Source organism: Halichoerus grypus, chromosome 4 (genome assembly GCF_964656455.1).
Source record: "Halichoerus grypus chromosome 4, mHalGry1.hap1.1, whole genome shotgun sequence".
NCBI lineage: Eukaryota > Metazoa > Chordata > Mammalia > Carnivora > Phocidae > Halichoerus > Halichoerus grypus.
The window spans coordinates 127,694,827-127,711,075 of record NC_135715.1 but is presented as its reverse complement, the minus strand read 5'-3'; the positions used below and the strand labels follow the sequence as shown (position 1 = coordinate 127,711,075).

Below are 16,249 nucleotides of genomic sequence, written 5' to 3'. Positions count from 1 at the left end.
CCGCTCCTTCAGCTCCTGGTCTTTTAGCTTCTCTGAGTCCTGGACCTTGTGGGTGGGCAGCTCCAAGGTGCAGAGCGCCAGCTTCCCCGGCAGGTCACCCGCATCATCCAAGTTGGAGGCAGTGAGAGACAGATGTGAGTTCCAATTTGTCCTTGCTCTCTGCCACTTCCTGTCCATCATTAATTCCCACTTGTCTGCCCCTCTGATATCATGCCCAGCACCAGATGCAGAAGCAACAGCCTTCCATAGATGGCTTAATGTGCTTCCAAAGTGCATAAAATTCCATCTCTATAACAAATCCTTTATTCTGTATTACTCATAGTGTTTCCATGTTTCTGGACAGTCTATAACTGATGCACTATGGTTAAGAGCTCCTTTGTCATCCATTCTATGCCTAAGAACCAGGAGGGCAAACATTTTCCTCTTTCCCCATCCAATGGATGAACATGTGACTTTTTTTTTTTCCTCGATTGGGAAGATGGTAAGATTTTAATCCCTAAGAGTTCTTGTCCTTCCTGCACTCTTGTGCTTCTGGTTAAGTAGAGACAGTAACTATTAGTCCCTTGGTGAATAAAATGCCAAACCACACACGACACCCACTTTGCACTCCTTATTAAAATTTTACAGGTCAAAAATCCAAAACCCACTTAATAAAAATTGTTCTTCATCATAAGTGACAGGAGAGAACAGGTCAATCTATGGAATAATGGAGCAGTAATTAGAAACTTTGTAGTTGATAAAGTGTGACTGCTAATCAATGTTTGGCTAATTAATCAATATTTTAATCATTAGACCTTTTAAATTTGTTTTAATGAGCATTTCCTCTAATTCCCCTGATCCCATTGCTTCCAATGCTTCTATTATCACTATTTAAGAACAAAGCAAAGATTTGTCTGTTCAGTGTCCGGCATCTCTAAAGACTTCGTAGAGTAATGCACCTCATGTACATAGAGATATCCAAGAATGCCCAGATTTAGGTGATTAGACAAGAAGGGTATAAAGTCACCACATTATCATGGAACATTTGCTTAATGGCAAAAAGTTATGATTTAGAACACCACATTAAAACCATCATAAACTTTCCCTTCTCAAAGGGTGTTTGGGAAATTGTGTGCCTTTCCTTGCTGTTAGGATTGGAGGGTGTTCGTGAAAGCTTATTGTCTCCTAGTTCAGAGTCCATATTTGCTTTCGTGCTGTGTCATAAACTTCCATTGGCAAATATGACCTCATTTTCTTCTCCTTTCCTTCACCTTTCTCCTTCTTTTCCCCCTTCTTCCTCTTTCCACCTGCACCTCCTCTCCCTCCCCTTATCTGTCAACCGTCTTTCCTCTATAACTTTACATACCCAACACACCACCACAGGAACAATCACATTTTAGATTTGTAAGAACAATGTAAACAAGAACAACACGCCTGAGTCCTCCCTGCTATTTGACGGGAAACTCAGCGAGGTTGAGAAAAGTTGAGCGATGTGACGAAAGGACACACAGACTAAAATAGAACCCCAGTCACTTATGTGTTCCTTTTCTGTATTCAGTGTTCTTCTTAAAATTGACTTGGTAATTGAACTTGGACAAGAGACCTTTCCCAACAAGTTAGATAAAATCTCTCATTTCCCTGCAGTCTTTGTGCTGCAGCTACCATTTCCCATAATACTCACTCTAAATCAATGTCATGGCAAATAAAGACATAAGTAAAGAAAGTAGTAAGAAGTACTTCTGCATGTGCCTTTAAGACTTCCTTAGGAAATGTCATAAGGATATCACAGCAACTCAGGCTGGGCACCTGTGAGAATATGGGGTTACGGTGCTGCGGGTCTTCCCAGATGACACTGTACACTGTGTTAGTACATGGCCGTGCCTGACCTGAGCAGAGCAGGGGGATCACTGGGCTGTGCAGGCCACAGAGACTCTGCAACCCTAAATATTAAACACTGCACCATCCAAAAATATGATGAGGACATTCTGCCTAGACTCAAGTACTTTGTGATATCCTAATTATCCTGGAAATTCAGGGCATTTCGTAAATTACTATGGTCATCAATGGCAAACACATTTAAATACTTGATAAGCAGTATAATTGGTTTGCTCTGGAATTTTGGTAAAAATGCGGGATAGTCATTAGAACTATTTCTTCACAACATTGCAGTTCTCCCCTCTTTCTAGGCACACGGTAGCATTACGCTACTCGCCACCTTTGAAGTAGGTGCAATCATTTATTTGCTTAGGTCAGAAGTGACATATGTCTCTTCTGGGATGAAGGATTATACACTGAAAGGTGATTTCCCATCTTCCCTTTTGTCTGTTGAAGAGATCGTGGAAGGTGACCCCTCTGTCATTCTGGGTACCTTCATGACTACAGGGGGCCGCAGGGACCCCTGCAGACTTACACTGGATGTGGGCCGGACGTGTAGTCTTATAGACTGCATCTCAGTTGTGCTAAGCCTATCCGACTGACGGGGCAGGTTTTGGAAAGGCTGTAGGGTGTTTGGCATTGCCCTGTGGAAAGTTCTTCCTTTTGGCATCCTTTGGAATGCCAACCCTCTGCAGTGTCGTGAGAATGGTACATTCTTCTCACATATGGGTATGACACAAACCAGGGAGCTTGATCTTATGTGTGGATTTGGGCAATCAATCTCATTATTTATGACAATACCTCACAATCTGTTTCATGTCAGGACCATAGTTTTTATTGAACCACTTTAACTCCTCCCTCTTATTTTAGCCACAAACTCTAATTCTCTTTTACTTTGCTTCTTATTCCCAGAGTTCAGTATTGCTGGTCAATCTATCACCAGGGACGAAAATTCATGGAGGCAGTTATAAAATTCATACAGTTATATCAGGATTTATTTTCATTTTCTGAGTGAGGAATTAACTGACATTTTCAGGGGGAAAAAATCTCATAAACACATTTTTATGATAAATTTTTCTTTCTATTACCTATAAAAAAGCAAAAACACTATGTTCCAAAAAGAAGGCTTGCGACTGACATTTAGTGTTCATATTTTTATCATTTTGGTGCTAACGTGTGAGTCTTAAATCGATTAGTTAGCATTATATTTTGGCTGTCTTTGCTGAATGAGATCTTCTGACACAGAAGGCCAGGAATTCTGGAGGTAAGCCATTAAGATCCTGAACCATCAGACAGTAACAGATTTTGGGTTTTAAGGGGTCAAAAAATAACACCACCGTTCCCAACCTGAGATCAGAACCAATTTACCGAGAATGATACAGGAGTCAGACAGTTAGAGATCAAAATGTCAGCTTTATTACTGATAAAAGCAATAGTGAAGGACATGGCTTAGATAAGTCCATGCTCCTCTGAATTGAAGTCACCCCTCTTCCCATGACTACCAAACAGACAACAAACAAAACCCGGCCATGCGCAGTGGTAGCTGCACAGCCCGCTGGACCAACTCCATCACATGACTGACGGCAGGTGCGAATCCACCTTCTGGAGGCTCTCGGATTCCAGAGAGAAAAGTAAAGGGACAGATTACAGTAAGCATGCCCAGGTCATACTTGCAAACCAAATAAGTCACTCTTCTTCAGTGAGGAAGAGGAATGTAAGGCGTGGTGAGTGGACCTTACTCTGGGGTAGTTTCTCAACCTCAGCTCTGTTGACATTTTGGACTGAGTCATTCTTTGTTGTAGGGGGCTGTCCTACACATTGTTGGATCTACCCACTAGGTAGCAGAGGGCCCCCATCAGATGTGACAACCCAGAATATATCCAAATATTACCAAATGTCTGCAGTGAGGGTGGGGGTGTAAAATTGTTCCTGATTAAGAACCACCACGAGGGACTTCTTTGACTTGGGAATGTGAGGAAAAAGCAGTAAGTATTCCGCATTAAAAACTAGCACTTCAGTGGAATAGACCACGAGATTTTGAATTCTCTGACTACTTCTTTGAAGAGGAAAGCCTAGGAAAGTGCCTTTCAAATGGGCAATGACACAACAAATTCTAACTAATGATAACTCAGGCATTATCAGAGGAGAAGTCAATGTTACTTGCTGGGAAGAGGAAAAATTATCATCATTTCTGCTGATCAGAAAACACAAATATTCATATAAATGTTATTAATAAGAATTAGCAGGAGATAAAGACAAAAAGGAAAAAAAAGGCAGAAGGGAAGAATATGACCAAATTAATCTCCCTAAAATTTACACGTTCCCTACTTAAACAGCAGTCTTCTAGATATTGGAGGAGGTTATAAAATGTACCTAAATATGTCATCTAAATTCTATCTTCCCTGTCATGAAAAATATGGGCATTATGACACACACCCATAAAAAGTTCAACATCAATATCATGCAGCATGTGATTCAGTGCAATTCAAGCCCCTTCTACTGCCTTTCAGAATCTACCTTTTAGTTCCTTGAAGTGAAGAAAGCCCTGGGTTTTTTTTCTGTTCTCAGTCGGCAAGCCTGATGCTCCCTCCATCAGAGGTCTTTTGTCTGGAGTCGGTGACTTTCTTACATCCAAATAAATCCATTTTCCATGTAGCTCCAGCTGCCGTGTAGTAAACTATCAGAAAAGAAAAAATCCCATCAGCACTTGACTTTGGCTAGCTAAGGTTATGGGACAAAATGAGAAACTCGGAATAAGACAATTAAGTGTGCTCAGTGATGGGGGTATAGGCTAGGCATGGTCATGGGGCCAGAAGCAAAAGTCATTTAAAGATCAAAATGAAACCTTGGTCAGAAAATGCTTGGGCAAAAATTAAGGAAACCCAAATAGTTAATGATTCCCACCTTTTTGATGTAATATACTCCTTCCAGGATCTGACAAATGCTATATACTCCGTTCCCAAAGAAATGCACATATATGTACACACACAAATGCACAGCCAGACTTTTCTCGAGTTCTGGTAGGTAACAGGTTATTGATCTAGAATAAGGTAAGGCTGTTGGACAAAAGTCTGGGTAGCCAGGGTAACTAACTGGACAAAAGAATTCTTCTCAATTGCAGCATGAAATAATGTCTTAAATGAAACATCATCACAGTAAACTGTGTGGGAAGTTCTATAGATAATTTAGACCAGAAATTTTTTTGAAAAAAAATTATGCTTGGCCTTTTGATTATATATTTTTAAGGATCAGACTCATGTGTCTTCAATTTATATTGCCCATGGACATAGCTTTGATCTAAATAAGCACATATCCTAAAAGCCTCTTCCAGTTTATATCACATCACTGATACCTTAATTACAAAATTGTAGAATCTGATATATAAGAGAGAACAGATTTGCTAGGCCATATAGAAATTTAACATAGGACTTTAAAAATATTTTTAATACAGATATCCTTTGTTAGAACATAACTCATATTGCCTGTTTGTTGTAACACTTGTGTATTTATGTTACTTTAGACATTCTACCTTGACTTTTTATTTTTAAAAATTCTTTTCAATTTTCCGTAGTTCTGGATATAAATGTCCTGATTACGTTACTCTTTACCTTTGGTGCTGTCAATGCAAAATATATAGGAAACTATAAATTATCTCCCTAAACCTATGATTGTTCTCTGTTCAACACAATCTCGACTTAGTCCTATGGCAAGTTATAATAAGAGTTAACATATTTCGAGTGTCTACTACATGCCAGACACTGTTCTAAGTACCTTGTATGAATTATCTCATTTAATTCTCAAGGAATACTATGAATTATTATCTCTATTCCCGCAAATAAAAAATCTGAGGCCTAAAAGGTTAAATAACTTTGATCATCACTACTAAAAGCAGCAGAGCAGGAATGCAAACAGACCTTTTCTATATGTTTCCATACATCTTTCCAATTTGTGTGTTCTATATGTAATTTAGAAATGATGTTAATTTTAACATCTCTTGAGTTGATCAAAGGAGAGATGGCTGATTTCACACCGCAGGGCATAAGGGCAGGGATGCACAATCCCAAAAGAGAGTTGGCTGGCCTTTCTGCTGTTCTGTTGTATTTTAAGCATTTATAAAATTTTTGCTTAACTTGTACTTGAAGTATGTTTCATCTACTTCCAATTTTTTTCTTCCTATGGGTCTGAAAAAAAATCTACTATAAAATACTTTTTAATTTGATGCCTTAATTTTTCTCTTTCTTAAATTTTCTTCTCATAAAAGAAAGAAACTTAGTCAAGTGAAGAGAGTGCTTTAAGGGGGTTCAGAAGGCTGAGATTTCATTCCTGACTCTGCTACTGACCTATTATATGCCCTTGGGTTTAACCTCACTGCACCGGACTTAGTGAAGAGGTGTTTCAGCTTCTCTGCTAACATGCACTCAATGGGCCAGATCCTTCAAATGAGCCAATTGCACTTGGGGATTAAGTTAAGCCATTTGGAGGGGCATTAACCCTTTCTGGTCAATGAATTTTTTATGCATGAGTAGAATAACTTACTAAACAGCACCTACTGTCCTTCATTACGCACTCCTTCTCCCCCAGTTGCCTGACTTACACAGGAAGTATCACACTCAGTCAATAACTAAGCTATACTTGAGAGAAGTGCTGAGCAGTGGGAAAAAAAGAATAGCAAGTAAATGAAACGACCCTCAACAAACAGGTGAACAAACTGGAGAAATCAATGACATGAAAATGGACTGCTTTCTCCTCCTCATTGAATTCAGCAGTTGCCTGTTTGTGTCTTCTGCCCTTTGCTGGCTGCAGCATTCCACGGGTAAATGTGTCATGGAACAGCCCTGCATGGCCACTGCGCGGCCTGAGAAAGAGCCTATTCATTAAGTTCCGGGATGGCATCCATTGCCCTCTGGATCAGAGATAAACTCCTGATTGTTGCCTTCAGAGCTCTCCATTAGTAGGACTCACTCCACTTATTTGTTCTAAACTGGAGCCTGTCAATGACATTCTCTCTAGAGTGGAATCATAGTGAGATCTTCCACTGCCACCCTAGTCCTTTTCCTGAGACTCTCCAGACACATACCCTGCCTCCTATCTTGCAGGTTCACCTCTCTCCCTCCTTTCACACGAAGCACAAGGCTTGCCTCCTCCAAAGCTCCCCACCGTCAGTTCTTCTGGGAAAATCCACAATGAAGCCAGGGCTCCTGAAAGTGCAAATGTCTTTTCCTTTATTGTGGAGGTGGGGTAGTGATTCTATTAGATTTGTATGCTTCTTGAGTTCTAGGGTCCTTTTATTAAATTGATAATTTAGGTGTCCAGTCTGTGGTCAGGAAACGTGTTGATAGGCTAAAGTAAAAAAGAGAGAAGACTAGATTTCACAACCTGGGGACACAGCAGGGCCCTTATATAGTTTCATAGATATTGTGAACACCCTTTTTCAGTTTGGATTGTGGAATTGTATTTACATATCCAGTCACATATTATGCATGGGTCCTTATCACAAAATAAAGAAGAAAAATCTCTCTAAATAAAAGCAAATGAATTAGAAAGAGGAAATTATTCTGTTTTGTTTTTCTGTTAAACAATTCATTTAAAATCTGGAACTGAGAGCTGTGGGTTAGGAACAAACAGATGTTTAATAATTTCTGATTCCACTTATTAGAGTACTTCCAAATCAAACTTGAATAAATATACAGTTGTGTGACCTTGAACAATTACCCAATCTCTCTGAGCCTTTGTTTCTTCAGTGTAATACAGGATAATATCACTTAACTCTATGATTGAATGAGAATAAGATAAAATAAATCATACAGCACTATGTCTGGCACATAGTATGAACTGAAAAATCATACTCTGTGGCTCTTTCCCTTCTCTGTCCTTCCAGTTTCTACATGTGTTCCCACACTTATAACTTTTGAATATTGCTGAGCAGGGTAATGTTTGGAAAAATAGAATGGAAACAAATACAGAAAAAATAAAATTAAACCTTCACGAGTGATTAAATAAGTCACTTTAAAAGGTAACCAACAGAAGTTTTAATTTAAAATGGGATCTTCTGGTTGACTGCTTAACGTGGCCCCCTAAAATATCTAAGCAGATATAGGAAAATTACAAAACTCGTAACAAACCTTAAAACTATGGTGGATTGTCCTCTTGGTGCTGGAATCTGAAAGTAATGTCCCATAACATTAAGGCTGATGAAACTGTACCAAAACAAACGATTGATAGTCTTTTCTTAGTATGATTTAGAAAAGTAGCAGTCCTGTTTTCTTGGAACTTGTCAGGAATACCTTTCATCTCTCTCCTTAGACTCTATTTCCTGGTTCAGAAATACAAGGTCAGTGCCAATCAAAACAACTATAAAGGTGCTATTTTTTTTAAAGCAGCTAGAGTTCTGGTGCACTGTATCCTGGCCGCTGTAGGATCTAGAATAAAATGTTAGGAAGAGAAAAAAAATGGATATAGAGTTAGAATGGGCCTTGGAACATAATATGTACTAAGGATTGTAACTTAATATGTGCTCCATCTGTACGGAGCGTTGGCCAACAGGAGCTCAGGAATTTATGTCAGGTCACTATAACCTCCACTAACTGAGTATCTTGCAGCCGGTAGAAGTTGTGATGAACTTCATGCACTTCAAAGCACTGACCATGTCCAAATCTGAGGAGGGGAGAGCATTTGAATTTGTTAGACTTGGGGAAAAAGGTAATACATACAACACAATGTCTCATGATAAACACCGGATTTGGATAGATCTCTGTTCCACTGAGGATGAATAAAGAGAAAACAATAGTTTAAGGGAGAAAGAGGAGAGGAGTTGGAAATCCACAAGGCCATGCAGATCCAGAGCAAATCCTAAAAAAAATTTAACCATATCCACAAGATAATTTTATAAAACTGTTTGACATCTTTAATTAAGGTCACAGATAGCATCCACTGCCCTCAGGATCAAAGATGAACTCCATACCATTGTTAATAAAGCTCTCCATTGGTAGAAACTCACTAACTGAGCAAAAATTGTAAAACCCTTTTATGAAGTAGGAACCAACATCTATAAGGAAAGGAGAGGATGAGATGAAATCACAGTGGAATGAAATAAAAAGGGAGTCAGATATCATAGAAAGTATAGTAACGCTGGAAAATACCTAGCTAAGTTAGGCCATATAAATTCATTTTGTAATCTACACAGATGATTAATTTTCAGGTGGTGGTTTTATTCATTCATTCATTAACCAAATATTTATTGAGTGCTTACTCTGCCCGAGACTTGCAGGCAGTGAGCAAGATATAACAATAAACAACAGAGTTTAGGTCTCTAATCTTAAAGTTAATTTTAAGATTAATCCCTAATCTTACATGGCAGTGAGCAATTCAGACAAAAATTCAAAAAGAGTTGATAATGAAAAGTACTAGAAGAATTCAAGTAAATTGTGCAATAGAAAGTAAATGAGTACCCACTCTGAGCATTGAGTGCCTAAGGGAGATCTCTCTGAGAAAATAACATAAAACTGAGACACAAATGACAAAAAGCTGGTCTTTAAGAGGGAAGGGGGAAATTCTAAGAGAAAAATCTTTAGTGCCAGAACACTTTTGGTACGAACAAGCTGGGTGTGTTTAAGGAATGAAGAGAAGACTAGTATGGCTGAATCCTAGTAGACAAAGAGACTGTGTTAAAATATAATTGGAGCTAAAGCCAGAACATGCTGAGCTTTTTAAGTCAGGTAAAGTAGCTGGATACTATTCTAAATGTGCTGGAAGACACTGGAGGGCTTATTGAGTGAGTTGATCTGGGTGTTTGCTTGAATTCCACAGAAAGCAGAATCTGAGACAAAGTTTAAATGTGGGTGCTTTTTGGGAGAGTTTGATCCCAGGGAGCAGCTAGGAGGAACATGAGAGCAATTCAAAGAACGAGGTACAATGCAGCCACTTGGACATTTTCTTTTTTTAATTTTTTAATTTTTATTTTTTAAAAGATTTTATTTATTTATTTGAGAGCAAGAGAGAGAGAGCAAGGACATTCATGAGCGGGGTGAGGGGCAGAGGGAGAGGGAGAGAGAGAATCCCAAGCAGACTTCCCACTGAGTGCGGAGCTCGACGTGAGGCTCGATCCCAGGACCCTGAGATTGTGACCTGAACCGAAGTCAGATGCTTCACTGACTGAGCCACCAAGATGCCCCTCCACTTGGACATTTTAAAAAACTATTGACAGCAAATAACAAGCTAGTTTAAGAAGAAATTACTAACACAATTACAGAACAATTTAAAAAATAAAGAAAATAAAACTAATATTTGCATAAGGTGAACTAAAACTAAAACTCTGCACATAAAAAAATTTCTAGTGTAGATGTCTCTATTTAAGAACAAAATTAAATTATTCAACATAAGAAGCCATTAATAAAGCCCTCAGGAAAGTAGCACTAAAGAAAATATGGTTTGAAAAAAGAAATTAAGTAATGAGGAAGTGGAAAATCAGAACTTTTCAAATCTAAGATCTGGTTCTTCTAAAACAAAAATAAACAACAACATGGCAAACAAAAAAACCCAAATAAAGAACCAAAACTACATTAAAATTGACAAGACCCTGTCTTCGGCTTTTGCTCATGAATTTGATTCATGAGCATCTCATGAATTTGGTTTACCATCTGCAGTATTTAGATAACCAAAATACATTTCTCATATATATTTGGTCTTAGTCCACAGTTCCTATCTCACAGCTCCCCCAAACACTTGGAATTTCCTAAAGGAGGTGACTTTTGCAAAGTTTCTAAGAATGGGAACTGGTTGCCAGTGAAGCAACCGTGTGATTAGCGGCCTGGATCTTTCAGTCCCACTCCTGAGCTCTAGGGAAGGGAAGGGGGGCTGGAGGTTGAATCAATCACCAATGTCCAATGATTTAATCTATTATGCCCATGTAATGAAGCCTCCATAAAAACCCTTCAGAAGCAGGGTTTGGAGAGCTTCTGGGTTGGTGAACATGAGGAGATTCAGGAAGAGTGGTATGCCTGGAGAGGGCCTGGAACCTCCTTGCTTTCTTCCCATACCTTGCCCTATGCATCTCTTCCAGCTTGCTGTTCTTCAGTTATATCCTTTTATAATAAACTGGTAACCTAGTAAGTAAAACATTTCTCTGAGTTCTGCGAGCTATTCTAGCAAGTTAATCAAAGCCAAGGAAGAAGTTTTAGAAACATCTTATTTAGAGCTGGTTGGTCAGAAGTACAGGTAACAACCTGGATTTTCAACTGGTGTCTGCAGTCCAAGGAAGAGGTTAAGGAAGCATCCAATCTATAGCTGGTTGGTCAGAAGTACTGGTAACAATCTGGGCTTATCACTGGCATCTGAAGTGATTGTGGAGTCAAAGGTAATCTTGTAGAACTGAACCCTTCACCTGTAGCCAGCCTAAACAATAAAAATTAAAAAAAAAAAAATTCTGAACAAGGACATTATAGGCTACATTTTGCAGGGGAAATAAACTTTGTAAAATTAGTCCAGCCAAGTTACTAAACAAATAAAAACAACCAAGCAAAGAGCAATTCCTGGGAGGATCAGTACCCAGTCACTACAATATATTATCCCAAAATGTACAGTTTCCAGAAAAAAATTATGAGATGTGAAAAGAAACAGGAAATCATGACCCATTATATAGGGGAGAAAGCAAGCAATATAAACTGCTTTTTTTTTTTTTTAAAGATTTTATTTATTTATTTGAGAGAGAGAATGAGAGAGAGAGAGAGAGAGAGCACATGAGAGGGGGGAGGGTCAGAGGGAGAAGCAGACTCCCTGCTGAGCAGGGAGCCTGATGTGGGACTCGATCCCGGGACTCCAGGATCATGACCTGAGCCGAAGGCAGTCGCTCAACCAACTGAGCCACCCAGGCGCCCTATAAACCGCTTTTGAAGGCCCTTGACTTAGCAGACAAGGACATTAAAGCAGCATCTATAGATATATTCAAAGAACTAAAGAAAACCACACTTAAAGAAATATAGAAAAGAAGATGATAATGTCTTATCAAATAAAAAATATCAGTAAAAATATAGAAATTATTAAAAAGAACCAAATAGAAATTCAGGATTCAAAAAATACAATAATTAAAATGAAAAATACAATGTAGATTCTCAGAAGTATGTTTAAGCTGGCAAAAACAACAACAACAAAAAAACGAGTTGGCCAAATCGAAGACAGAACAATAGAGATTATGCATTGGAAGAACTCAGAGAAAAAAAGAATAAGTAAAACAAAGCAGAGCCTCAGAGGAATGTGAGACTTCATTAACGGGACCAACATATTTGTAATGTGAGTATTAGAGGACAGACATGAGCAGAAAAAATATTTGAAGACATGATGGCTAAAAACACCCCAAATTTGATGAAAAATATTAATCTACACACCAACTCAGTAAAAAATTTCCAAGTAGGCTGAACACAAAGATATCCACACATAGTCACACCCCAGTCAAAATGTTGAAGCCAAACACAAAGAGAAAATATCAAAAGGTAAAAGAGGAAAGTGAGTCATCTGTACCATAGGTTCTGTACAACAGAACCCCAATAAGATTAATCGTTGAATTCTTACCAAAAACAGTAGAGACTAGGATTAGGGTGACATACTCAAAGAGCTGAAGGTAAAACATGGTCAACCAAGAATTTTATAGCCAGCAGAGCTATCTTTCCAAAATGAAGGAGAAATTTATTTTCCTTCATGAAAAGATATTCTCAGATGAACAAAAAGAGAGAGGATTTGTCTTTAGCAGGATGGCTTACAAGAGAGTTATGCAAGCATGAAGCAAGTGATATCTGACAGTAATTTGAACAGTAGAAGAAAAAAAGAGTAACATAAAAGTAATTATGCAGATATACAATGGTGGTATAATTGCATATTTTTGATTAATTTTTACTGGACTGACTTAGAAAGCAATTGCATAAAACATTAGGTACATAACTGTATTGTTTGACATTACAGAAATATATTTGACAACAACAACTCAAAAGGGGGGTTGTATTGCAGTAAAGAAATAACAACACACAGTAACTTAAATCCACAGGTAGAAAAGAAGAGAATCAGAAAGGATACATAAGAAGTTTAATATACCAAAGTCTATAAATATACATTTGCTTTCATTTCCTCTCAGTGTCCTTCAAAGGGAATATACTGTTGAGTGTGTAACATATAGACATAAATAATGGTAATAGCACAAAAATATTGCGGTGGGGATGGAGCTATATAGTAGTAAAATTTCTATATTGTACTGAACAGAAGTCAGTATAAACTGAAATAGACTGGTATAATTTAGAAAGTATATTGTAAACCACAGAGCACTCACTAAGTAAATAACCCAAAAATAAAATTTAAAAAAATTACAGAAATTAAAATGTTATACAACAAACCTATGCACTTAGTACAAACAAGACAATAAGGAGAAAGAGAGATGAGAAAAGTCATGGGACACATAGAAAACCAAAAGCAAGATTACAGCTTTAAAGCTAACCATATAAATAATGACATTAAATCTGAATAGATTGTTTTTTTGTTTGTTTGTTTGTTTGTTTGTTTTTAAAGATTTTTATTTATTCATTTGCGAGAGAGACGGAGAGAGAACAAGCAGAGGGAGAGGGAGAAGCAGGCTCCCTGCTGAGCAAGGAGCCCGATGCGGGACTCGATCCCAGGACCCTGGGATCATGACCTGAGCCGAAGGCAGACGCTTAACCATCTGAGCCACCCAGGCGCCCCTGAATAGATTGTTTAAGCAGTCCACTCAAAATGTGGATTTTGAGAGACAGGATAAGAAAAAGATCCAACTATATCTGGTTTATGGGGGACACATTTTAGACTCAAACATACAAAGGGATAGAAAAAGTTACATTATGCAAATAACTATAAATGAGCTAGATTGTCTACATTAACATCAAAGAGACTTTAAAACAAAAAATATATTTTCTATAAGAGGAGGAAATACTTCTCAACTCATTTTATGAGGCCAATATTACCCTGAAGCAAAAACGACAAAAAACATCCCAAGAAAATTACAGACTAATATTTCTTATGAGTGCACATGCAAAAATACTTTTGCAATATACTAGCAAATTGAATTTAGCAACATATAAAAAGGATAGTATACCATGACCAAGTGGGTTTTGTGTCAGGAGTATAGAATTATTTAATAGCTGAAAATCAAGTAATATAATATACCATATTAATAAAATAATGGATAAAATTCATATTATCATCACAATAGATGTTGAAAAAGCATTTGACAACATCTAATAGTCTTTCATGATAAAATAATCAAAATAGAAGGGAACATTTTCGACCTGATAAATGATATCTGTGAAAAACCTGAGGGTCTCATCATATTGTTGGTAAAAGGTTTCTTCCAAAGATCGAAAAAAGATAAGGGTGTGTGCTCTTGCTACTTTTATTTGATATTGTACTGGAGATTCTAGCCAGGACATTTCGGGGGAAAAAAGCAAAGCAAATCAAGCAAAGAAAAGGAAAAGGAAACAGAAAATGCATCCAGATCAGAAAGGAAGATGTAAAGCTATTTCTATTTGCATGTGAAGCAAACTAGCATATATAAAATCCTACTAAAACCACTAAAATGCTATTAGAATTGATAAATCAATTGAGCAAGTTGTAGGATACAAGAAAAAGTACAAAAATCAATTGTATTTCTACCTACAGGCAATTACATTTTGAAAATTAAAGATAATTCCAGTTACAATAGCATTGAAAAATAAAATAATTAGATATGCGTTTAACAAAAGAAGGACAAAACTTGTACTCAGAAAAATTCGTACTCAGAAGCCTTGTGGAAAAAATTAAAGAAGACCTATATGAATGAAAAGACATTCCATGTTCATAGGTTGGAGGACTTAATATTAAGATGGCAATATTCCCCAAATTGATCTATGAATTTATAAATGCAATCCCTATCAAAAATCCCAGGTTCTTTTTAATGCAAATTGGCAAGCTGATCCTAAAATAAGCAGGTTACAACAAAGCATCAGAAATAACTGATTTTACCTCAGTTTTTCTCCAAACTTTTCGAGATTTGATCATCTCTATTCTATAACAAATTGTTCCATATGTTGGAATATGTTTACATATTTCAAACTCATTATGTGCCATATAATTTAAGTGCTAATACTTAACCATGTTTAGGGGTGCCTGGGTGGCTGAGTCTGTTAAGTGTCTGCCTTCAGCTTAGGTCATGATCTTGGGGTTTTGGGATCCAGCCCCGCTCCAGGCTCCCTACTCAATGGGGAGTCTGCTTCTCCGTCTCCCTCTACCCCTGCCCTCACCCCCACTCGTGTGCATGCTCTGTCTCAAAAAATAAATAAAATCTTTTAAAAAAATACTTACTATGTATAAAAAAAATAAAGAAAACTAGTTATAAAAATAGGTGTTGAAATCATAAAAGAAACATTAGAAAGGAAATTCAACATTATATTGAAAGGATACTCCACACAAGGAGGTATTTTTCAGAAATGCAGAGTTGCTTAATATTTATAATATATCAATATTATATGAAAAATTAATGTTAACATTGTAAAAGGGGAAAAAAGCAAAGCATTATTTGAATATGACATTTGACCAAAATTGCCACACTTCTGGGGACAAAAGAGGTCTTAGCAAAGCAATATAAAGGCTCTTCTTAATATGAGAAACTATACATGACAACAGATAGAAAATGTTTTTTAGGAATGTGAGACTCTAGAGTCAAAATTACTGAAATAATTAGAATTATAATAAAGATATTTTTGTCCTAATTATCCAACTTTGTCCCAGAAATGTTCATCTGTATTATAAGATTTTAAACAGAAGTAAGATACATAGGCATAACAAATTATCATTGTTTGTAAAAAAAAAAAAAAGGGGGGGGGAGCCTGGGTGGCTCAGTCGTTAAGCGTCTGCCTTCGGCTCAGTTCATGGTCCCAGGGTCCTGGGATCAAGCCCCGCATCGGGCTCACTGCTCAGCGGGAAGCCTGCTTCTCCCTCTCCCACTCCCCTTGCTTGTGTTCCCTCTCTCACTGTCTCTCTCTCTCTCTCTGTCAAAATAAATAAATAAAATCTTAATTAAAAAAAAGCATGGGCAGGTTTTTAAAAACTCAATACAGAGGGCATATGCTAGCAATCACTGATTTTTACACACTGATTTTTACAGACTCAATGAGAAATAGACAGTAGGATTTTTTTTAGCTGACTTTTATTTAACCGACTCACCAGATTAACCCAATACTACTATTCCCTCCAAAAAATGAATCGCTGAATTGCACCACACTCAGAATGCTTGGTGTTGGCCACAGCGTCAACTCACGACTTCCACACTCACCTTTTGAACTGTTTGCTTACCAAGAGTGAGTTACATAAATGTTCAAAGATCTCTTTATGCTGTTTGAACGTATTG

At 37.5% G+C, this 16,249-nt stretch overlaps 1 long non-coding RNA gene across 23 annotated transcripts in view; it reads left to right on the top strand.

The window, feature by feature from the left end:
- The window catches only part of LOC118522266 (uncharacterized), a 436,304-nt gene that overhangs the window by 258,231 nt on the left and 161,824 nt on the right, over positions 1-16,249 (top strand). The gene's annotated exons all lie outside the window — the stretch shown is intronic.